This window comes from Emydura macquarii, unplaced genomic scaffold, assembly GCF_026122565.2.
Source record: "Emydura macquarii macquarii isolate MOO-44397 ecotype Brisbane River unplaced genomic scaffold, CSIRO-AGI_Emac_v2 contig_1451, whole genome shotgun sequence".
Lineage (NCBI taxonomy): Eukaryota > Metazoa > Chordata > Testudines > Chelidae > Emydura > Emydura macquarii.
Genome location: NW_027131588.1, coordinates 2,214,363 through 2,240,267, shown reverse-complemented (window position 1 = coordinate 2,240,267; position 25,905 = coordinate 2,214,363). Strand labels below are relative to the sequence as shown.

Here is a 25,905-nt window from a genome sequence, read left to right as displayed (position 1 = left end):
GTCTTGAATCTTAATCTTTGAAGTGCAGAAAAAAAAAAACCTAAAAGCAATGACAATTGCTAGAGGGATTGTAGTACAAAAATGGAAATTGGCTAAAAATGTAAATGTTGCTGAGTAGTGTCCTGATCTGTATGAGTTGACAAACTTGGAAAATAAATCACTTTTTGCTTAAATGAAAACAAGATGACTTGGAAGAAATATGATTCCTGTTCTCTCAAGAGAGTGATTAATTTACCTGCAAGACAATATAATGTACAATTTCATTGATATTTTATTTTTCTATATGTATAAATAATAATTCTTGGTACTTCAATAGCCCCTTTCTTCTCAGGCTCATAAAGAACATTAGAAACATTAATGGAATCTCACAATGCCCCTACTATATAGATAAGGATTATTAACCCCATTGTAGAGAAGAGGAAATGGGGTAGACTAAAAAGTTAGTGACTTTTCTAGAGCAACAATAGTTGAGTTGCATAGCTAGAAATAAAAACAGAGGTCCCTTAACATCCTGACTCCTGGTCTAACCTCTGTGTAAGATGAGCACACTTTGCTTTGTAAAGGTGGAGTAGGGAAGGGAAACTATAGTGGACTGGATGCCTAGGCCAGGGATGGTAATGAGAGACCTAGCCTTTCACATCCAAATCAAATGCTAGTACATAGATGTCCACTGGGTAGCACTATTTTGGCTCTCATTTTGTTGGTCAGGAAGCAAAGATAAGGATTGAAAAGACATAGAAGTTAAAGATGGAATAAAGCTATTAAGTTAGGGGAAAGATTTGAATTTCCTCAAAGTGTGGCATGTTTGGATCTGGGAGTTTGGTTTGGGCTCATCTTTAATGGAAACTGAATTACCCTTTCATTGTAACTGTGATTGCTAAAGGTCAGAAGCGACCTTGGTAGAACCACATGGCACAGTTTGTAATGCCACTGCCCATCCTGCTGTTGTCTTCAGATAAATAAATAATTTCAAACTTCAGAACTGTCAGTCTATTACATGAGGTTTACACTACTTTTACAATAAATATACATTCAGGAAGAACCTAAAATAGTTCTGCATTTGCAGAGCTTGATAGAACTAAAAATAGCCTCCACTATATGAGCTAGATATTATTATTATTATAATATCATGATGGCTGGATGATGGGACCTATCATATCCGCTCTGTTTCACAACTGCAGTGACTGAAGAAGTTCTTTTGAAGAAAGGAATCATTCTGTGTCTCTGGTATCTGGAGTGCCTAATTTAGACATTCTATATTTCCCCCCTCTCCAGAACAGAGTCTGACCCTGCAGGCCTCATTGCATTTATATGGTTTGGCATTTGTTGTTTTCTTCAGCGACACAGCACATTTTATTCTGTATAATCTGGGCAACCCCTTGAAATCCTAAATTAAGTGTGTGTTTGAGGGTTTTTTACCCTTTGTCTGACTAGAAGGCAAGAATGTTAAAAGGGACCAAGTTACCATTTTGCTGTTTTATGTTCTTCCTTGGTGGGGAATATAATCCTTTCTTTGATGAAAGGGGATCCATTTGAACAATTGGCTGACTGGAGGAGTTGAACAGGACCCCCAATCAAAGGTCACTAAGGGTGTTTTGAAGGCATCCTGCAGTGTGTGTACACACACATGCATGTACAGTATGGTGCAATTTTTAAAGAGCAGCCACATAAAAGGTAAATATGGGTAACTTGCATACGTTTTGCTTCGTAAGAGGATATAATATTCTCCTGGCAAAATTAAATATTGTGAAACCAGCTATTTTTGTTGTCATGGGCTAAACTACAAAAAAATCTATCAAATCAAAATTTTGATGAAAAGATAAACATTCATATGTTATGATCTCTGTGTAAAACAATTTACACATCTGTCATTTAGCACTAGTTATAATCTCTGATTTAACCTGCTTATTCTGTAAAACTATGCCTTTAAAAAAAAAGACGACAAAACTAGAGTGTCTTTAAGCATTTGTTATCCTTAAAGTTGAAAAGGACTGGGACAAAGTAGAGACAAAACAGATAAATGTAGAAATTGCAGAGCCAAAATAGACCAGTAGTTCATCTAGTCCATTACTGGGACTCCAAAAGTTAAGTATGTCACAAGCTTTAGAGGAAGACATAACCAGCACTTTTAACTTGTCCACGTAGCTATATTTTTATTGTGTGCATTAATATAAACAATACATGAAAATTTACTATGAAAACAGAAATAGAAAACACCACATGGGCACACCACCACTCCTTAGCTCTTAGCTGTTGAACCCATCCTGCTCACACTGCACTCCTGTTTCAGCCGTTGAGCTTGTAAGCTTCTGTTAGCTAAAAACTGTAGTTATTTGTTTGCACTCTCACTACATCCATGTTTAGGTGTGTACATAATTACTTAACAAAATTTTCTATTGCACTTCCTTGGTCCTATAATTTCATTAATTTTGAATGTGTTTCATTCAGACGTAGGCCTTCTCTATAGAGTATCTGGAATGAAAATAAAATTTGTAATTCACATCTTTATTTTGGTGCAAGTCTGGAGGGAGACTTTTATTTCAGAGGAAGTGACCCATCTGAATATAACATAAATGGATTTATTATTGACTTAAATTGTATCAAATATTTGGAAATTAATGCCCCCACAGACTTGCACTGAAATAACTAAAGATGAGAATTAGAACTGCTTTTCGTTATCTTGGTTCCAGTAACCATGTACGCACGCCCTTGGCGAAGTGTGTGCTGCTCAAAGGACTTCTTATATTGGTAAGCACTGTGTCTTGTAGTGTTTGCAAGGTTGGGCCCCAACATTGAAGTTTTCAGGAAAGATCCTCAGCTGGGATTAAAGATATGCTATTCAATATAACATGAGTAGTACTACATTTCAGTAGTATTTCAGTTGTCCTTACTAATGATGGGGATAATATTTTTTGTTGTTGGTTGGATTGTTGTTGGTTTTTTTTTTTAAAGATGGGGGAAATGTGATTGTTTTAATCCTTTCATAAGACATCAACAGCAGAAGGGACTTTGTTCTAACTTGTTCCCTCTCCCCATTTAAAAAAACATTTCAGCCCTCTCTCTCTCCGTCTCCATTTTCATGAAGGGACTAGCATGGAGAATCAGCCCAAATGTGAATGGTAGAAAATTATCATCTTTTGACAACAGGAGATTAGAATGAAAACTATTTTGCAACCTTAGCCACAGCAGTTGTCACCAGCATGATTGACAACTTTCCCCTGAATACTACATATATATATATTTATTTAAACACTTTTGATTACACACATATGCATACTCAAAAATACAATAAGGAATGTTATTAAGATGCAAAATCAAGCATTCAAAAGTTAGGAAATGCCAGACTTAAGATTGCCTGTGCAACCTTTATTCAGCCCCCTTATGCTAACGCATTATGATAGTCTCTAATAACATGATCACATATTATTTTGTCCACAGGACCCTGCCTCATTAAGTGCACAGAATGGATGGTGCTCACTTAATGAGCAGCTATTCAATATTTTTTCCTCATTGTTCATCGTGTGGCCACATCTTGTTTATCGCACATTATTCAAACCCTCTCTGAAGATAGGATTATTTGTTTCTTCCTGGGCTTTTCTATGGCAATCCTCTTTAATACCTGAGTGCTTCACAACTATTTATTTATTTTCACATCTTTGAGGTTGGGGTGTATTATCCCAATTTTACAGAACAGGAACTGAGGCACATAAACTAAAGTTAAAAAAAATCCACTCATTTTGGGTGCTCAATTTGAGACACCTACCACTTGATTTTTCAGAGTACTTAGTATTATACAGCATGTTTTATGTTCAAAGCATAGCTCCCATACTCTATAATTACAGCTGTTATCACTCAGCATTTCTGTGAATCAGACACCAAGATCCCAAATTGGGCACTTAGAAAAATGAGGAACACACTGTTAGTGACCCCTGGTGAAATATTTGGTTTAAGTGATTTGACCAGCATCACAGGAACTCTGTGGCACAGGCAGGGATAGAATCCAGTTCTTCAAGGAGGCATTCAACTGCCTTAACCATCAGACCATCCTTTTTCCCCTGCAGTCCCCTTCCTCATTCACTACATACCTTCCAATGTCTACCAACAACGAATCAGGCATCTTACAGACAAGTGCCCTTCACTACTTATTTCGGATTCACCCCCAGAACAGGTCCATCCTGTGCACTGAATGAGGAAGGAGTCCTGTGGACAAAATAGTATGAGATCATGTAATTAATGACTGTATCATAATGCATAGGCACAAGGGGCCTGAATTAAGGTTGCACAGGCAACCTTAATTATGACATTTCCTTACTTTGCAGCCTTTAATGGTCTTTTACATAACGTCTGTGTGCATAAGTTCCTGGATATTTTTTTTAAAAGGAAACTGAAAAACACCCCAGTTCTATCATGTGGCATCATGTTGACACCCACATTATTCCTTGGTAGGGTTGGAACCTTTAGATCCACTCCACAGACCTCTGCCCCTTGAGCTAATGGAGTTGCTGATATCAGTGCTAGGTTTGCATCCTCTGTGTGGACTAGCACAAGAGGGGGATAAGAGAGAGAGACTGCCAGTGGGTTTCACTGATATTTGATGACAGCAGAGGAATAGTGAGACTCTGGATTCTTTGGTTCCAATCTAGGGTCTGCTGTGCAGTATGCTGTAGTGGTACAGATCCTTCCTCCTGTGATGCTTCTTGCAGGTTATGAGGCACCTTCCTGCCACCTGCCGTTAGTGTGGGGAAGTCTTGATTGTTCCTTCTCTGGATCAGTTCCCTGACTCCACTAGCCTCTGGCAGCAAACACATGCCTTCCAGACCTCTGAAGGCTCCTCTCTTTCTTTACAGGTTAACAATAGACACTCTCTACCCTCTGAGCATCCCCCTGGAGTGTCCAGCCCTTGTTCCACTGGACACTTCAGACTTCCCAGATCGGCTACTCCCAAAGGAATAGTATACACCCACATTACAATTTTCACCTCAGGATCACCATGCCACTCAACACACAGCACTTAGATATGTCTATAGTGAAACCAAGAATAAGTTTATTTTAACAAAGAGCAAACATTCAAGTAATAGCAAGTAGATGAAAATATTGGAAATGGGTTACATATAAAATAAAATTGTAGTTTACATTCTAAAATCTAGTGTTGCAAACTAGTGTTTTTCAGCCAGGTAGGCTGTGATCCCTTTTTCATGAAACATCTTGATCCCTCAGTAAAGGATTCAGAGCATACATCTGTATGTACAGTTATAGTCCAAAAATCCATTGTCATCACTTGTGAACAGGAATCCTTCCTACTGGTTTCTTTCTTTCTTTCTGTAAAATTCCCTCTTTGGAAGATTTCATAATCCCTTCATGAGCATTTAGGTCAGATTCTAAATGGGCATTCATTGTGGTCCCTACAATATGCTATTTACATGTAGCCAGATAGATAGACATTTTTTTCATAAAAGAAACCTGTTTCTCACCTTTTGGTGACCAGCTCCAAGTCAGAGACCTTAGGAACATAATTTTCAGTATATATATTCCTAACTTCTTACATATTTTCTGAACTTATATTTCACAATGATTGTGTTGACCAGTGTGACACGGGCTTTCAGCAGAGACCTTACATGGCACTCTTTGGTGAACTAGTATGTAGAGACCAGACAAAGAGGATCCCTGTAGCCCTTATACATTGATAGGTCCCTGGATCACATCCCACAATATTGCTTCCCTCCAACCTGTCCCAATCCTGTCTCTTTCCCCTGCCTCCAGAGGTGGTCATCCCATTCCCATTCTCCTCACCTATCCAGTTTCAAGCTCTACTCCTCAGGCTTCTACTCCCTGTCTATTAGTATATGGTATGTGGTGATATATTTGGACAGTGTTTTTGGGTTATAATGTGTTCGGCTCCCTTTTGTGCTCTTAATTTGTAAGTCCTAATATGTAATACTATGTTTAGACTTAGTGCATTTTCTAATATTTCTCTGCCAGATTATAAATTTCAAGAATTAATCTTCATTACTATTATAGAGAAAAGAATAAAAAGTGGTGGGAGACAAAACATTGGAAACTCATTTTGCTGCCCTTGTTAAACTAATGGATAACTTCAAGCCTTAGTAATGGAATAACCGTTGTTTGCATTTATAAAAAAATGCAAATCTTTGCTTTTATAGAGAAATGCATCCAGTTCAGTGAAATTAATGTTAATTCAGTGGTGAATCATTTGTATTTGTTCATGAAAGGTATTTATACACTAAACTGATTTCTCTTCCTAGTGTTTATAGAATACATTTTATTTGGGACCTCCCCCTCATTTGCAAATATCACCTCCAGTCATTTATCTGTAGCTCATACCCTTACTACTCCTTTGTCAGCTTTCACAGGGCATTCTGATTCTCTCCAATCACAAGCGTGTACCATCCGTAATTAGCTCAGTTTCTTCCAGCCTTAAACCAAAACCTTAAGGTGTGGCCTGAACTTGAGTTGCCTGTTCTTTATACCTCACAGATACCTAGTTAATTTGCTTACCCCCTGCAAAAAAGCCATTGGTTTCTAGAGAAGTCTAGCCAAGAATATAGTTTGAACTGCAGCAATGTATAACCTGAACACTTTTCTACCTAGCTACCCCGGGAGTTTAGTGGTCACCATGGAAATACATAAACTCAATTGTAGGGAAGTTTGAAATTGAATTTACCTCAGAACATCAAAAAAAGAATTATTACACTTACATTTTAAAGGTTTTATTGAGCTTCTTTTCTGATAAAAAAACATTCCATTCAAAGTATGCTAGTCATGGATTTAAGTCAATTGATTTTTCCATAATGTATGTGTGTATTAATTACCCATAGCATTGAACCATCACTTACCTGGTTTACAATATTTCTAATGTCTCACCAGGTACAGTCAATGCTGATAGAGGAATTTTCTTTGTGTTTTCCCAGGTCTCAGGGTGGAGAATTTTTTATTGAATTCAGAACCTGCAAGCTCAGGGTAAGAAGTGATTATTTGTTATTTCTTTAGCTTCAACTTGGATATTAATGTAAGAAATCACATTCCGTCATGGGGCTGTGGTACTCAGAAAATGAGAAGAAACAAGTCTGTTCTAAATTTATTGTTAACATCACTTGATCTTTTTGGCAGATTTCTGGTATACAGGTCTGTTGCCTCACTATTTAAAATGGCAATAAAATGATTCATTTTTCTCTCTGGAATAGTTTGAAGAAGAATATATTTTGTAGTGAAGCTTTTACTAGTTTGAGGTTACATTCATGTAATCTGGCCACATTCCATTATGGGACTAATATTAATATAGTCATCAAATATTGTAGCCAGTGTGATTTCAAAATGGATTAGATAAAATGATTCAGAGAGGCAATGCTTTATAAAACTGGCAGAAGTCCTGAAGACATAATTTTATACATTAAAAACTTTGTGGAAAAGCGTCTTTGATGAGAATGAATAGCGGCAACCAGCAATAGAAAGTAAAACTTGTTTTATTACCTGTCAAGCTTTATCAAAATGGGTTCCCTCAACAGAAGTTTAATGTCACAGCTTCAGGGAGCTGAGTCTAATACAGGTACCTATTACAATGAAAATAAAAATTACCAGAAACTTGTGGAGGTCACAATTTGAACTTTTTTCTATCCTGGGTACTACATTGAATTTCTTGAGAAAACTACAGTACTAAACATATTTGGACCAAGGATATAGATGCTTCTCATGTAGTTGGTATCATTTCACAGACTGTGAAGTGGAAGGTGTTAAGAGTGACAATCTTAGCATTACCACCAAAATGTTCTCTTGTGTTAAGGCTGTTTCAAAGTTTAAATATAATAAAGTCAAGTATGTGTTTATAACAAGAGACAATATGGTTAGCATTCAACTGAGAGCAAACTCATGATGTAACCTCATTTGTATAACACAAAATAGCTGTCATACTCTGCATATTTGGGCAGAAGATTAAACCCACCTGAAGAGTGGAAACTCAAGCCCAGGAGAACAGACCTGTCAGCTTTGTTTTGTGATTCTGTTGATTGTGTGAAGGTAGCAGTTTAAAATGCAGCCCAGGAAAAGCAATGATATATTTTATTTTACCGCTTCTCTGTAATGAGCTACATCCTTTTAGCCCTAAGTTATATTTGTGTTTCAGAAACTTTATCTGTGGAAAAACTGCACTGTTTCTGTACTATAGACCTACAATGCATCTTAGAAAATATTAATTTGCCTTGTGGGCTAAGATGGATAGATATATTAAAAAAACCAAACACCTGCATTCTTTATTGTCATGAAAGTTCTTTCTGTGTAAAGTGTGGAATAGAGCCTATTATTTCTAGGTTACTCCATTGCATAACAATAGTTAGACAAAGTCTTCACTGATGATGGGAAGGTGATTTATGGGTGTACATTATAATTGTTTAACAGGTACTTTTACAGTAATCTGAATAAACCATTTGTACTTGTCTGTGTGCTCATATTTTCTCTTTGAATCACTAGATTTGAGAAATTTAGAAGGTAATAGTTCTGTGCCTGTAGAATGTTTTTAAGGGTTAGAGTTTGCAGGTCTTGGGCTGGTAGTCAATTTAAAACATATTAAAAACTTTTGCATAGCAATCTCTTTTATGTCTCATAAGGACTGGTAATGATAAGTGATTCAGGCAAAGCTGAGGACATTTAGTGCACAGCCAGTTTTTAATGAACATACAGAGAAGTGATTTGTAGGACTTATCATTATTACAAGGCCAATGTTTCAATAAATATAAATATTGTACATAGTGGCTGGGTTTTCTCTTCCCCTTGGCAGCTGCTGATGTGAATTGTTCTTTACACTAGTAATCCATTATCAGTTAGGGAAGGAACATGGAAAACTAATGATGATCCATTTTGAGGTTCCAATGTTCCCACAGGTTTATAGTTATGAATGTTCCATGTCAATAAAGAATATATTTTATTTCACCAAAGTTACCATATAAATAGAGCCAACTATTTGGGCATGAGTATTGGGAATCAGGAGAAATGAGTGTATAAACTAATTGCTAAATAGCATGAAATCATTTAAAGGCACAGTTTCACAAAAGTGAAAAACAAATACTTACCGTAGTTCCAAGAGGTGAAGGAGGAATACAGACAGTTTTCTCTGGCAATACAGGATGTTAAGTTAAATAAGTGTATAAAAGTTTCCTGGAAGTATTTTAAACACATTTTACGTGTATTATAGGCAAAATAAAAGTGGGGACAGGTTAGGAGATGTAGCCACTGTGGATTTATTAGGGCAAGATCCTCATGTACAACTACATAATCATTATAGGTTATTCAAAGTACAATGAAAAGATAAAGGACCTAATTCTTCCTTGATGTAACTCTTATTGACTTCAAATTAATTAAATCAGGCATGAATTTGTCCCCAGATTAAACAGTTATAAACATTATCTGGCTTCTCAGGATGTCTTTTGATGCAGTTCTGCATAATTGCAATGGGCTTATATGAAAACAAGAGCAAGAGTCTGAAGATGAAACGTGAAATCTGGCTATGTCTACACTATAAGCTTAGGTGTGTGATTCCCCTGCTTCTATACACATACTCATGCTGGTTGACATTGACCTTATCTCATCAACACAAATATAAGTAGCAGTTTAGCTGCAGTAGCATGGGTCATGGCAATGGAAGAAGTGCTGAGCCATGCCGAGTACATACCCTCCAGTTTCAGGCGGATTTGTACTCACCATGTCTCCCCTGCCACTGCACATTCCACTCCAGTTACACTGCTATTTATACTCATGCTAGTTCGATGAGAGCTAGCGTCAGTATGTGTATATGAACAGGGGAATTGCACTCCTAGCTTGTAGTGTAGATGTAGCCTGAGTCAGAACAGAGGACTGTGCAAAGAACTAGCTGAAACATTGAGGAACTTTGTAAAACATGGTGGGGCAAGTTCTAATACTTCCTTATATGAATCACAGTATGGTGTGGTCTGTCTTAACTTCAGTTTTTATTAAATAACCAGGAGCGCTAAATCAGTCTAGGCTACTTCAGATATGAAGTCTTTTTTGGAACTTGACCCACACCTATATGCATGCATGTCTCATGCACCGTCATAACTAGCTCTGTGGCCTATGCTTGCAGGAAAACAACCATGCATTCTGGTCACCTGGGGCTGGCATCCATGTGGGAGAGCTGGCCTATCTGCTCACATCTCAGCAATGTACAGACTTGTGTTTCATACAGGCATACCCTCATCTGTTGCAAACAGCAAGATATCTTTGTATGGATGCTAGTGGGTTTAAGCTCATTCCCCCATCATATACGCAGTCCAGAAGGTAAGCCTTGTGTTCCAGTTGCTCGCCAGTATTATGTTGTAATCGGTGATGACCACGTGCCTAGACAAAATAGGAGAGTGAACATGCAAACTCATATGGTTCAGTGTGGCTTTTAGAGGAAGATGAAATCATGCTTGTGAGGAAAAGTCACTTGTAAATAGTGTACTCACCTATCTGGCATCTTGTCATTTGTCTACACCTCTGTTTATCTTTTCTCACTGATGTCTGTGAACTCCCTCTGGTGGAGAGATGCATGTAATTTACCTCTCTGACTGAACCTTATTAGAGTCGTTCCTTTCCATGGATCAACAAAATGACAGTCCAAAATAAACTGGAGTTCTTCCTCAAGTGCTTGCATACATCTATTTAAACTGTAGGTGTGTGCATCCTGTACACTGGTGCTGGGGAGTTTTTGTTAATGGTACCCAGCTGGCTGGCCCCGCCCATTGCAAAACTCCTCATGCTCCAAAGCAAGGGTATAAAGGGTGGAGCTGCCGCGCCCCTCCTTCAATTCTTTCTTTCATCTGGGGTTGGTGATCACAGCATTGGTGTTTCCTGTGAACAAAAACATAATCTACTCGGTTATACCTAGAGTGTATGTGTGTGTGTGTGGGGGGGGGGGATGCATGCGCGCGCATGCTCACATGTCTTCATGCATAAAAATCTTTATTTTGTTTCTCTATTTTTAAAATTTCTTTAAAATTTTATGTCTTCAGTCATTTTCTGCAGTAAGAGGGCAGGGAAACCTATGCCAAAGTCCCCTTGGTCACATTTTCTCAAGTTCTTGTGTGAGCGCACATTAGAAGTAGGTGTTCCATTTGTCATGGTTTCAAGACTAGCACCAAGAAGTTGAGAGAGGAGCATCTTTGGTCATCTTTGTGGGGGCTGCTCAGTTCCAATGCTGGTCAAACACTCAGTCTTCTTTGGGCAGTTCTTCCATTACTATTTCCTGAAGTGGTACCTCAGCTTTTTTCCTCAAACAGGAGCTGCAGAAAATCCCTGTCACCCATACTGTCTTCAAAGCCCAAGACTTCAGAGAAGCCCCAGTCTCTGAAACACAAAGAAGTAGTCAGCATCAGAATTCCAGAGTGCTGGATTCCTCTCCAGACGATTGTTCTGGTACCAAGGGTAGCGTGCATCCTTCAATTCACTGCTCCCCAGTACGGGCTTACACAAAGAGACCTGAGTCATCAACTCCAGTGCCCTCCCAGGGACCATCAAAACCAACCAGCTCTCTGACTATAATGAAGTGGTCATCCCTGATCCATGCAGGACAGCTGCCTGTGTCTGTACTGATTATGCCAGAGGCCAAAGCTATGGCAAGGGACTTGTTATGCCTGCTGTCACTGATGCTTCAGGGTAAAGCCCCTTATCTCACACTGGAACACTCTATTCTGTTGCCACCATCTTTGCGATTGGTAATGCCCCCTTACACATCTTGTGGTCCAGTAGCAGCTCCTCCAAGCCACACATTACCAAATGCTAGGAAGATGTCCGTGCTTTCCCCAGTGCCATGTTCCAGACTGAGCTTTAGATCTGTGTCACCAAGGACCTCTCCTGGTACCATGTCATCCTAGATCATGGAATACTCTAATTTTTCATCAGACTCCAAGGTTCTCGAGTATATCATACTAGCAGTCGAAAGCTCCATCCCTATCCTATTCCCATACTCTCAGGTGTGGATTTCAGAAGAGCTCAGATAAGGATTGGAACACTTGCATCAGATGTATACCATCCCCCTCAATAGTAGATGCCTGTAGCATCCAAATCTATATCACTGATACCTCATGCAAGTAGATACCCAGGAAGGAGCAGTCTCCTGCTCGTACTGAGACCTGTGCCAGTTGTTACAGCCAGGCTTAGTAGCCTCTGGACTCTCAAGCTCAGGACTTACCTCAACCTGCTTTGGAGATGCAGCCTGCCTTCGTGTTGCAGAAACAGATTTATGAACTATCTCCTTTGTCTCTTCTTTGTTCATCTTCCTCATCACATGATGAGGCTGTGGTATGGGAGGCATTACTCCCAGTACAGGATGCCTTGAAAGCATGTCAGGAGCTCCTCAGGAGAATGGCACCTTTCTGGGTATTCAAGTGGAGAAGGATATCCACAAGCTGACTGACATTCTCCATCCCACTGTGACAGCTGCCTATAAATAAGGTCATTATGCAGCTGGTCAAAATGCTCTGGCCTGCTTCCTCTGTTTCATCTGTGGCCAAATGAACTAAACTTAAAATACCAGGTTCTATCCTGGGGGTTTGAGCAGTTTATTTACATCCAAACCTAGCTCATTAGTTGTGCCCATAGTGAATAAAAGGAGCTGGCTGGGCAAAGGCTATCCTTAAAGATAAGATGCCAAAAAGTTGGACCTTTTTTGTAGAAAAAATATTGTATGAAAAGTTTACAATTGCAGTTAGCCAATCGCTATGCTCTGTTGTTGCAGTACAACTTCTGTAACTGAGAGGGAAGATCAGTTGAAGAGCAAGCTGCTGGAAGGTTCCAGAGAACAATTTCAATCACTTGTCACAGAGGGCTGCCTCATCTCTTGATCAGTTCTGCAGGCTATGGTGATGGCAGTGACTGTGCATTGTTTCTCCAAGTTGCAGTCCTTTCTCCAAGTTGCAGAGATGGAACAGACAACTGAGGGCTTCCTCTTTGAGGGATGTGCCTTGTTCTTATTTAAAAGAGATGAATCTTTGCACACACTAAAGGACTTGAGAGCAGTTTGGAAATCCATGGGGTTTATACACTCTAGCAATTAAGAGGACAAAATGTTTTTATTTTTTATCCCCTCTCTTCCCCCGAGCTATACTCCCCCCATCCCTTCCATCAGGCTGACCAATCTAACAGGAGGCAAGGGTAGCAAAGGAGCTTTCCAATGCCTTCTAGGCTCTTCATTTTGCCTTCACTAGGCCTTGAAGTAGCTAAATGACTCTTCTGTTAAGGACAGCATATTAGAGATCCTAGACATCACTGGCCTTTCCCTACCTTTTCAGGACAGGTTATTCCATTTGCCACATGTCTGATGGTCCATAATCTCAGTCAAAGTGGCAGGGGGCTAAGCATGGTGGAATCAGGATCGATAGGAAGTGCAGTGTATATCTCCACCCACGTACCTAGTCCCTCTTCAGGAATCCTTCTCACAATTCTGTACTAAAAGAACAAGTGCAGACCCTACATTTTTGGGAAGTCGTAGAAAAGGTGCCCCTACAACAATAGGGCAGGGGTGTTTATTCCCAGTACTTTCTAATATCCAAGGCCAGAGGAGGTCTCAGACCCATCCTAGACCTTGGGAACCTGAAAAAATACATCAAGAAAATAAGGTTTCATATGGTGTCTCTAGCTATGATCATTCTCTCCCTAGATTTGGGAGGCTGATGTGCTGCCCTCGATTTTACAGACTGCCTATTTCCTTGTGGCAATCCATCCTAGTGGCAGGAGGTTCCTTAGGTTCATTGTAGGAGATGACCATTACCAATTCACCATACTGCCCTTTGGCCTGTCATCAGCACTGAGGGTCTTTACCAAGTTCATGGCAGTCGAGGCCTCCTACATCTACAAAACAAACATCCACTTATATCCTTAGCTGGATGACTGGTTGGTTCATGATGACCGGACCTCAAGAACAGGCTGCTGTCCATCAAACTGTCATCTCTCACCTGATGGATGAGCCAAAAGAAATGTGCAGGGGAGTTCCTTTCTCTCCTCTTCTTCCTTCCATAACTTTCATAACAGATGTTTCAATCATGGGGTAGAGAGGGCATTTGGGTGAACTTCAGGCTCAGTCTGGGGACAGCTCACGAGGCTGGGTTACACAAATGTTCTTCAGTTGCATGGAATATTCCATGCATGTCAGCAGTTCTTGTTTCACATTCAGGGCAAAACTGTCCAGGTGATCATAGACAATACCACAGCGGTGTTCTGTGTGAACTAGCAAGTAGGTGCCAAGTCAGACAGTCTCTTTCAGGAGGCAGTAGAGTTGTGGAATATGTGCACGTGAAGCTCAGTCATTATTAAGGCATCTCACTTGCTGAGGGTTCAAAATGGCCTGGCAGATCTTCTAAACAGATCCTTCAATTTAGGCCATGAATGGTCTTTCAACACAAGCATTCTAGCTAGGGTGTTCTGCATAGAGGGTTTGCAACTCAGCAGAACAGGTTTCCATCTCCCCACTTCTGTTCCAGGGCAGGACACAGCATCAGATCAACATGAGATGCTTTTCTAATTCCATGGGACAAGCGTCTCTTATATGCATACCCAAATTCCCAGGGTTGTCCTCAAGCAAGATCATGACTGACTGATCTTTATGGCTCCACCCTGACTGAGATTCAGATCTCTACAAATTGTCCACTTGGGAACCCTGACTGTTACAGGTACTAGAGACCTTGTAACACAGAGCCATGACCAGGTGCTGCACCCAAATCCTCAAGTGCATCTCAAGGCATGGTTCATCAGTGATGGAATGCAGAGGAGGCACATTGCTCTGTGGCACTGCAGAGTGTCTCCTTAATAGCAGACACTCTCCCACAAGAGCTATTACTTGAGTAAGTGGAAAGGTTTCACCATCTGGGTGGCCTCCCACAATGGTTTCCCTGTCTCAGACTAAGATTCAAACAATTCTGGACTATCTCTTGCATCTTAAAGAATCAGATCTAGTCATCAGTTCCATTATGGTGCACCTGGCGGCCATCTCCTGTTTCCACCCTCTCATACATGGTAAAATCATTCTCAATAACCTTATCATGACCAGATGGCTGAAAGGCAGAAGTAATCTATCTAGTCCTAACGGGCACATCTTCTTGGGATCAGAATTTTGTATTGTCTGCTCTGAGGGATCTTCCTTTCACGCTTTTAGCATTGTGTTTGTTCTTACCCAGGTCACTGAATGTAACTTCCTGAGTGGCCATTGCCTCTGCTAGGAGAGTGAGAGAACTGAATGCATTGGTCGCTGATCCGCCATACAAAGTTATCTATAAGGACAAGGTTCGGCTTACTCCGTTCACTATTTCTTTTTTTTCAAAAGTGGTATCTGATTTCCACCTGAATCAGTCTAGATAGATGCCAGTTTTCTTCCCAAAGCTGCATAATTACAAAGCTGAGTGAGGCTCTACACACCCCCTAACTTTTGTTGAACTCTGGCTTTTTACCTGGATAGTAAGGAGCCCTTTCAAATTTCTTCCCAGCAGTGTGAGAGCTCATCCAATCACAAATCCAAGATGCTAGAAATGCAACACCAGCTTCATCCCACTCTGTTACCCTGACAAAGGGCTGATGCTGCCTGACAAACCAGAGCACATTCAGCCTCAGCAGCTTTTGTGGCACAAATCCCAGTTATGGACACCTGTAGGATATCACCTTCCCTTCATGCACTTACCAGACACTGTGTTCTCTGCTGCCTCAAGGGAAGCTGCAAATGTGGGGAAAGTGGCCTACTATCCTCCTCCTGATGGGACTCTAAGTCTCACTACCTGGTATAACAGATTGTGTCACCTACAATTTAATGGATACATGCAAGCACTTGAAGAAGGGAATATGGTTATTCACGTTCTCGTAACTATTGTTCTTTGAGATATGTTGGATGTGCCCATTATCTTATCCACCCTCCTTCCCCGGGGCTTTGGGGTCTACCATCAACTTCTGGTGTGAAGGAACTGAAGGAGGGGCAGGGGAGCTTCATCCTTTATAGCCCTGATTTGAGACATGAGGGGTTCTGTGGTGGGCAGGACACGATACCGCTATCGGAAACCAGACAGCAACCAATGCATGCAGTGTGCACCTACCAATTGTGTAATGGACATATGCAACACATCTCTGAGAACAACACTTATGAGAAGGTAAATATTTTGTTTTTTAAAGCTCTTCCAAGGTTCAGTAGTTTACTATTTGGGATCAATAGAGCAGTTAGTTTCCTAGTCTTTCTCAGCCCCATTCACCCTGTTGATTCAGGGCATAACTCAATAATGTTTTGTCCTCCTTGGGCTTGACTGTTTCTTGGCCCTCCCTAGCATCAACCAGTGATCCTTTTTTCTTACTGGAGCAAACTAATTTACCCTGATGACATGCCAGGAGAGGGATAGGGACAGGAGGACTTCTATCCCTCCCTACCGTAAGAGATGGCTGTTTTTTTTATTCCCAATTTATCTCCCAGAAAACCTTTAGCTCTGAGTATACAAGTCAACTGATTTTCTAGAAACTATAAGTCATGGGAGGCTTTGTTACCATGGTCTGGGTGATGCAGGACAAGAGGCCAGAGAAACTGTCAGGACAGGGTGGAGGACTCAGCCCAATCACAACTAATGTACAGTGTGTTGAAAATGTGCAGTGACACAAATTATTTTCCCCCTAATACTAGAGACACTGTGTCTCTTGCTCAAATAGCTTGCCATTTTATTATTTTAATGTTTTGAGTTCTGTGTTTAAAAGGGGTATGGGATGACTGTAATAGGTTATTCTTTGGATTATAGAATGGGCTTGATGAGGAAAGGTTTCAGACCCTTAATTTTATATAGTCTAAGAAGAAAACGATGTTGAAAGGGAACAAATGTAATTGAATTATGTAAACCTTAAATGGAGGTAGATAATGTCAGAAAGATTATTTCATTTGAGCACAGCACAGATGATAGGTGTGTGGAGCATTCAAAGAAAGTTCAAGAAAATCAAATTCAAAACTGGCATAAAGAAGCACTTTGTAAACTAAATAAGAAATAATGTGAAGAACAGTCTAATAGGCAGCATGGTGGAAACAAAGGCTGTTATGCAATGAAATATTACCCTGGGGAAATAGTATATTGAAAGTAAAGAAATTTGATAGTCTTATCTTTATGATTTGACAAACTGTTATGTATTAACCATACCTAACCAAACACAACCACTTGTTTTAAGATTTGAGAGTAAGGGAATAATAAGCTGAAAAGAACTCTCCAAATTTTATCATTAGTGTTTGTAGGATAACTTAAATTTGAATTTATATGTACTTATTAAATAATCAAAATTCATATTTTGAAGCTGAAAAATGCTATGTATCTGCTAAGCATTATTTAAGCAGTAAGACATGATGGCATGAGTTTTATTGGGATATGAGTACATGTTAATTGAATTCTGCAAGAGACGGGAGCTACTTATTGTCAAGAAACTTTCCCCAGATTTCCTCTGATTGTCTTAGGGAATATTTAGGCATACCTGGTCCAAGCTCTTTCTTCCTTCTGTTTTCACAAAATATGACCACTGCATCCTCACCCCACTCCCTCCTGTAAAGGGTTTCTTACAGGGCTTGGGGGTTTTCCATCATCAATTGGATAGCACCAGCGCACAAAAGAGACTTTTTTTACTTGGTGGTAGTGCTGCTGCTGCTGTATGCTGAATCTTTCTAAAATCTCTTGCACATTTCCTCTTACATAGTTTTCCACAGCAATGGTGCAAAGAATTGTCGAGCAAACCTCAGACTTATTTATTCATCTTTTCTATCCCACTGTTGTTCAAAGGGAGGGTTGATTGCAGCCTCCATTCCCATCAAGAAGATCTGTGGTAAACGTGGGGTGACACAGCAGGTCTGAGACCCTTCCCCTTTACCTCCCAGAAAAGACGGAAGATGAGGGAGTCAGAAGAACTCGAGGGTTTGTTGGCCTTCAGATGACTCAGCCTCAGAGACTTCAGAGATCTAAAAGGGGAGACTGATGGGGTTGGGGTTGTCAGTAAAATGAGACCAAACTCAGAAAATATTTTATTAGCCTTTTGGGGTTTAATTTTGGGTCTTTAATGAAAGTCCTAGTTCTAGATTATGCCAGACTCCTTATTCATTAGGAAAAGTGCATGAAGCCTAAGGAATAAACCACATCTGAAGTTAGATATGTCCTCTGGCTCTTTAAACAGTGAGGTGGGAAGTGACCAACAGAAGCTATTTGTACTAGGTCTGCACCTGCATTAAACATTTTCTGCAATTGTCTCATTGCTGGTTTAGCACCAATGCTAACAATCGTGGAAACGCTAGTGGACACGGAGCACTGCAGTTGGCTAGATGACAAAGCAGTGAAACCACCTACATCCAATCTGCACTAGCTCTTACACCACTGATAACACAAGTGGAGCGGTACTGGTGCTAGGTCAACAATGGGAGAGTTTTGGAGACTATTTATTGAGGGCAAGGCCCTAGTCCTATAGAAGTGATAGCTTCTGCTCTCCAAGCTGTTTTATTTTCCCTGATGGTACTCTGAGCAATGCTTCAGTTATTGGAAAGAAAGAGGATGTTTGAGTAGATTCAGTCTTTTGCCAATGCAAAGCGAATAAGAGCAACTATGAGCTCATCAGTTGCTAAGCAATTCATAAGTCTCCTCTCCAGTTCCTCTGCTACAGGATCCAAGCATCTTCCAACAGCAGCACTGAGGCTAAAGGGGCTGCACACTTAGGGGCCTTGTTGTAGCGTAGGGCCTTGCAAATGGTTGATTTTGCCAGCATCATTAATGACATTATTTAGAAGAAATGAGTCAAAAGCAGTACCTTAAATGTAGAAAAGTAACCAACACCTTCCAACTATGAGTGAAGCACTGCTCTGAGTTGTCAAAGCTTTGGGCAGCAGCCTTTTCTTTGTCCAAACAGCCCTTTATCTGCTTTCAAAATGTTGCCTGTGGCTCTGTTTGGTGCTCCGCTCCTAATCCTCCTCCTCTGTTTTTTATTAGAAAGCATTCTGAGCCAGCACCTCTAATCTCAAATAGAAGTTAAAAGCTCTTTTATACGCCCAAAGACTGAAGGTATTTTGGAGCAAGAGATGGAATTGGGGAACTAGAATGCTGGATGCTGTTGGAAAAAATGGAGAAGAGGTTTGTCACTGTTTAAAGGGAAGCATGTAATTGTGGTACTCACGTTTTTACAGGAGACACAATTTCAGTCTTGGAAAGCATTAATTAGCAAATCATTCTCTAGAGATACCCAGAATGTATCATACTAGGATGTCTGATATTTAGTCAGCTCTAATATTGAATTAAACCTTGGGGCTTAGGTAAGGGATTATTTTTATCTATTTTTTCTCCTTTTAAAAAAATTATAAATTAATAAAAAAGGAAGGTTTGAAATATGCAACTTGGACAGTATGTAACAAAAATTCCATCTTACCTCAACCCCTGTGGGTTCAGTATTGCAGCTGACAAGATATCTGATGATACTGGTATATCATCATACATTTATCAGCAAAACTCTACTGTTGGTGGCTATAGTAATATTATATTTGAAAACATTTGCTGCTATATGAAATATATATTTAAATTATGACAAAAATGTACAAATAAACTTGCTTGTTCTTTATGGATTCTTGCTATTTTTATGCTTTCAGCCCCTAACAGGAAAAAAATATATACATGTACACTTCTAGATATTTATATATTTCCAATGAGCCAACTCATATTTCCTTAAAAGCACCGTGAAATTGCTTAGCCAGTTGTTCTTCTAGTGCACATTTCAAGCATGATAGGTAAAATATTATAGAAAAAGCTTAGAAAGCAAAATATCTTCTCTTGCTAGTGCATTCAACAGTGCATGAACTGGTATGTGACTACACATTTTTCAGGTCACACCACAATGTAAGTAAAATGTTGTATGTAAATTAAACTTGAAATCAAATAGCTTGGGGGGAAAGTGGGGGCCTTTTTTCTCTTATGAAACTGCATAGTGAAGAAAAAAGGATTTACTCTTTATTTATTAAAAATCATGCAGCAGGTTGTTTCAGTCTACAGGATATTTACCTCTGACAGATTAAAATGAATCATATGAAAAACATTGCATCCTTTTTACATTTACGTATCCAACAAAGCCCATCTTTTTCCAAGATTAATTTATGATTAAAGAGTAACATAAATGAAAAATTAATTGTCATGTAGTATGTCTGTGAAAGAGAAAAATGCTTTTATACTGAGAGTAACTCTTTATTTGTATTATGTATACCTTACTGTATGTTCAGTTATAGTTCTTTTAAGGCCCTATAATGAGTTAAACAGAATAATCAGAATAAAAATCAGCTTGCTTGCCAATAATTGCCCACCTTTGCTACCCCATGGTTAACAATGCCAGCATCTCCTCTATACCACCTGTTATCTAGTCTTGCTCTGAAAAGAAATATTCAGGACAGTTAAAACTAACAGCAGCCCTGGGGGCAGTGTTTGCACTAGTGCTCCCATTATCATTACCATTTGACAACAACAGTTGGAAAATATTGATAAAAAGCCTTAGTGTAGACCTAGCCAAGGACAAATAATCAGTAGAATGATGCTCTATAATCTAGATGATCTTCCATCTTTTGTATCTGTAGGAATGTCATTGCATCTCTTGAGTGTCTAATTATTGCAAAGGTTAAAACGGGTTCTAAAAGGCAAGACAACAGGCATATTTGGTACTTAGGTGGATGGAGTTAAAGGCACAAAGAATGCTGTTTTACATATACTACTGTTCCATATTGGGAGCCTTAGGTGTTTACATTTATGGTTCTGCTCTGTCACATAAAACAGCAGTTTGTCTTGGACTGGCAGTAATTGTACTTCACAACTTGCCCACAGACCTCGTTGAAGATCTAGAGACCGGGCTAAAATATCCTGTTGCAAGTTCTAATAGACAAGGGTCTCTTAGAAACTATATGCTAAAATCGATTAAGAAGACAACAATGGCATAATACCTAAAAGTAGGCAGTAATTTTGTGTTCACTTTCTCCAGTTGTCATTTAAACTATTCAGTGCTGAGAGGCAAGCTTTTTCTGATGCCTAAAAATCACTAGTAATGGACATGCTGGTAACTACCAGTGCCAATGGATTATTGGCAATTGTTCTCAGGCTGATATTTCTGACAAGTCTTTGCCCTTCCTCGGCAATGCACGGTCATCCCACTAAACACAGTCATTGTTAGTTGCTTTTAAGTTATAGGAAAGGAGAAGAAAAAATTATATTAAGCAGTTACTTTATATTCAAAGGCCATGTCAATATCTGCTTATCATAAGCCCGGAGTGACTCACATTTACAAAGGATGTGGAATTGGAAATGTAAATTATACGTTATAGGTAAAATTATTTTTTTCATCCAACCTCCAAAGTTCTTATTAAATATCTGAAACATAAATTATTTAAAATGCAGCCTAGCAAAAAGTTTTCTATTTGCTTATGTATGGATCTGCTAACTCCCTAAAGAAAAGAATTGTACCTGAAGACCAAAAGGATATAGTAATAACATCTGTAAAGAGACGGGGCAAAATTCATCCTTCATGTAACATCAATCAAGCAAATGACAACCTTACACCAGGGATAAAGTTGATGTATTTTTTCCAAGTGGAGCTAACAATTTCTCTTTAAGGTCCCCTTTAAACTATTTTACAGTTTTTAAAAAAGTTGCAAAATACTCTTAGGGCCTCATCTGAAGCACAGTGAGGTCAATGAAAAGACCCCTCATTGATGTCTATGTGCTTTGTATCAGACCCTTAATATACTTCAGTATGTTTGTAACATGCATCTATAGCACTCACAGGCAAGGTTGTACAAAAACTGCAACTTTTAACACACCACAACTTTTTATAGTCGTTGCAAATTTGAGTGGTGATATGACTCTGTGGGCCAGGTTGCAAAAACGCTCACTCAAATTTACCCCCAACAACTTTTGTCTTGTGCCAGGGGGGTAGCCAGACCAAATTTGAATACTAGGTCATGCGACCTGGCACATGGGGTCATAACATCACCGAAATATGGCCTGGCCATCCCTGCCTCATGTTTGCCTTTGACAGCCAAGCAGGATGTGCTTGGAAGGTAGGGTGCGTGCCTTGGAAGAACGTGTTCGAGCATGCGTGTGGGTGCATGTCCATAACTGGTGCTCCTTGGAGGGGTGGGGTGTCTTCATTCCTTAGGAAACAGGTTGAAGGGAAGCTTGAGACTAGATTCCCAGGAGAGTCTCTGCCTTGTGCTTTGCTGACATGCTGAGGTGTGACATCTGTTCCTATTTTTATCATCTATGTTTGGCTTTTTATGGTGCTTGTACTGACCCCACTAAGACCACAGCTTTAACAAATTTTGGCTACAACTTTTGAACCAAAAAATTCCAATTTCCTTACAGCTTTACTCATGGGTTCACGTTGCTTAAGATATTAGGTATTGGGTTACAGAATTACCTCTTTCACCTTCTGTCTTTTTACTTTTTCATTATTTTTACATTCTGTATGGAGATGAAGAAATGGCTAATAAAGACTAACTTTTTTTCTGGGAGGGGAAAAAATGTGTTAATCAGGTTTGTTTATTAGACTCTTGGTGGTGGTAATTTTTTAAAAAGTACAGAGAAACTGGAGCATTGATCTAAACAAATATTTAGGCTATTACTGGCTACCAGTTGAATGCTTTGACGGATAAAGCACTAGCTTTTCATCTACTTCCAACTTAAGGTCCTAAGTGAAATAAATGTGGTCTCAGAAATTAGCACCATAAAAGAACCACGTGTAGCTGGCCACACTTGGCTGTCTTTTGAGAGGTCTGTTCAAAGTCACTACTGTAAATAGTTTGATTAATTCTGTTTTCCCGGAATGGGACAGGCCACAAGGGTTAGATTCGGTCATGAGTGGTATACCTTCAAGACACCTCATAAAACTCTGACTTTGAATTTGTCTATGTGAATATCACAGGGCAAATTTAAGCATTTTGTAATATTTCATAAACTTTACTCCAATAATTGAAGTGCATTAAGAATAATAATTAGAACTGATCCAAAATGGATATCTAGAAGCATTCTAAGTTTTAAATGGGAAAAAAAATGTAGAACGTTTGAAATAAACTGAACAGATTTGATTTTTTTTTTTTTTTTTTTTTTTTTGTGTGAGAGAGAGAGAGAGAGAGAGAGAGAGAGAATTTCAATGAGGGACATTTGTCCTAATGAGAAAGATCTGCTGTTTAAGGCACAGGGTTGGGATTCAGAAGATGTCATGGGTTCTCTTCCCCCTTTTGTCTCTGACTTGCTGTCACCTTGTGCAAGTCATTTGATTTTTCTGTGCCTCAGTTTTCCTATCTTTAAAATGGGGATAACAGTGTCCTTCAGGGATGTTACATGACCTAACTAAATAATGTGTATAGTGATTTGAAATTTTCAGCTACTGTGGAAAAACCAAGCCCTGAGGCAGCTGATTGTGGCCAGATTGTCCTTGGGCCCTGTGCTACGTGAACAATGGTACATACAGGGATAGTGCAAAGCCCTGTTAAGGCTCAGTACTGTTGAGAGCAGAATGCTCCCTCTGTGTGCCCCTAATTGTCCCAGTATGCGAGGGAATGGTGTGGTATACTGAAAACTGTTAAATGGTGATCTATCACTTTAAATTCTCAGGGGGTTTCCTGGCCCTGCTTGCAGGTGGGAGGCTCTTTAGGGAAACTTGTGTCAGAGTCAGTTTTCAGGTAGCCAGGTTCAAGTAAGGAATGGTGAGTTGAGCCTCTCTGTTTTAGGGAGCAGCCTGCTTTGTGTGTGTCTTTGGGGGTTCTTGTGTGTTATCCTTCAGAAGTCTGAGAAATAAGGTAGTGTTACATTGCAACTTTCCAGCAAGACTATTTTATGGTTTATCTGACTTTTCTGTGTCTATATATGCCATGAACATAACAAAAGATTAGGAAAAAGGTGGGACCATTTTCTAGGATGAGGCAGCCAACATACTACCCTGTGTGCTGTGGAGAACAGGGAGAGAGGGTGAATAATTTCGTCTGTTCTTCTCCTGTCTGAAGGATGTGGCTAAACATCACAATCTAGACTCAGTTTTTTGTTTTTTTTAACCTATCAGCTTTCTGTGGAGGTCAATAGGAGTCATCAAAGTCAATAGGAGGTGCTTTGTGTAAGACTTCAGTTATGTCATATAGGCTTATATAAATAGAAGAACAACAAAACAAATGACAAATGAATCCTAAAAGGAGGATTGTCGAATCACCTTAGTTACATTAGAGCTGGGCTGGGCAAAATGTATCCAGTGAAACTTGAAACCATCTGAAGCTCACTTGGTTTCAAGTTTCGTTACAAACTAAGCTGAGTTTCATCAAAAGGTCCTTTAAGATTCAGGAACATTCAAAGTCGAGCCATTTTATATAGAAATCATTTAGAACTCAAGAACTTTGATTTAAATTTACTTTGAGATTTTGGGTTTGAACATAAAACTACAAGTATTAGGGGTATGGGGAAACACTCAGAGCCAAAACTAGAAGAAAGTATTTTTATGAACCCCCTGAAAATAGAAACCTGATGGTTTCTCCAGCTTATTCATATTTGCAACTGGGTAAATTATCAAGTGAGGACTTAAGCCTCAGGTATAGTAATACATGCACACAGACAATTTGGAAATGTAGTGCATGTATGTGCATTATTTTTAAAGTATATTTTCCCCCCTTGGCATGTCAGGAACAAGCAATTTAGGTACTAAGACTTTTCAATTTGTCTGATTGTAATCTTCTCAGGCCTTATCAAAGTTTGTATCTGGACTGAAACTTGCTACTCATTCAATGAACTATGGATACACTGGCAGATCAAGATTAGACTTTTGTCGATTTGTCTTGTTGATAATGAGGACTTGGGGGGAGAAGCAGTAAATTGTATTGAGAAAAGAGCTTTAAAGCATATTTAAGCTTGCAAAAGCCTTTCCACTGAATGTAGGTAATTCTGGAGGTAATAAAATGGATGAGATTTCATTGTGTAGCCGAGCAGAATTCAGCACCCAATATGTCAGCTTTACACGACAGATTATTAATAAACTGTCTCTGTTATCAGTAGATACCAATCTGCGGTGAATGCCATTTCTGAACCTGAGACTACTAAATATTTTTTAAAGTATTTTTGCTTTCTGAGTCAGTTCCTTCCTTTCCATACAAATTATTTTCTGTGATACACACAACAGCACACAGTTGTGCCATATAATTAATGACCTTCATTTCATTACATTAACATATTTCTGAACACCAATAGAGTATGACCTGAGACACAAATCAACATTATTTGTTATATTGTTGGAGAAGATCAGGACTGCAGGAGATGAGATTTTCTCTGTACCTAGAAATGTCTGAAAGTTCATAGGACAATTACAGTGATTGTATAGTTCAGACTGCTCAGCCCAAACAGACCCTGGGTATATTCTGAACCAGAGAAAATATTTTCTTTCATAATTTGAGGCAAATCCCTTTATTGTATGAAACAGACCTCATCATGTTTGCATTATCTATTGGGCATAGTGTAAGTCTCAGACCTAGGATCAACAGTGTTGAAAAACAAGGAACCTGATTCTATAGCTGCTCCAGGCAGAGAAGTCCCATTCAAGGCAAGGTTGGAGCAGTTTACAGTGTCTTTTTGGGTGCATGTTTTTACATTTGAAGAAGATTCTCACTTTGTGTCCCTTCTGTCTCTCAACCTGAGGGCTCATGTTGTATGACAGACCTTATGGAATTGGCAGCATCTGCAGCAGAATGAGCACTGGGAGAGAGTTTGCCTCAGAGGCAGTGGCACAATCTTTCCTACAACTTGGCCCTCAAGTTTTAATAGCCAGTTACTTGGGAGAGCATCTGAAATTGGAATGAAAGATAGAGGGCAAAATAGTAAATGCCTTAACCATTATTTCTTTTCCTAGTTTTCAGTCTTGTAC

At 39.4% G+C, this 25,905-nt stretch overlaps 1 protein-coding gene across 1 annotated transcript in view; it reads left to right on the top strand.

The window, feature by feature from the left end:
* PTPRD (protein tyrosine phosphatase receptor type D) overlaps positions 1-25,905 on the top strand; it is a 1,886,025-nt gene that overhangs the window by 926,632 nt on the left and 933,488 nt on the right. The window contains exon 7 of the mRNA XM_067553085.1: positions 6,930-6,978. The gene's annotated coding sequence lies outside the window, so the exon portion shown is untranslated. The remainder of the gene's footprint in view (positions 1-6,929; positions 6,979-25,905) is intronic.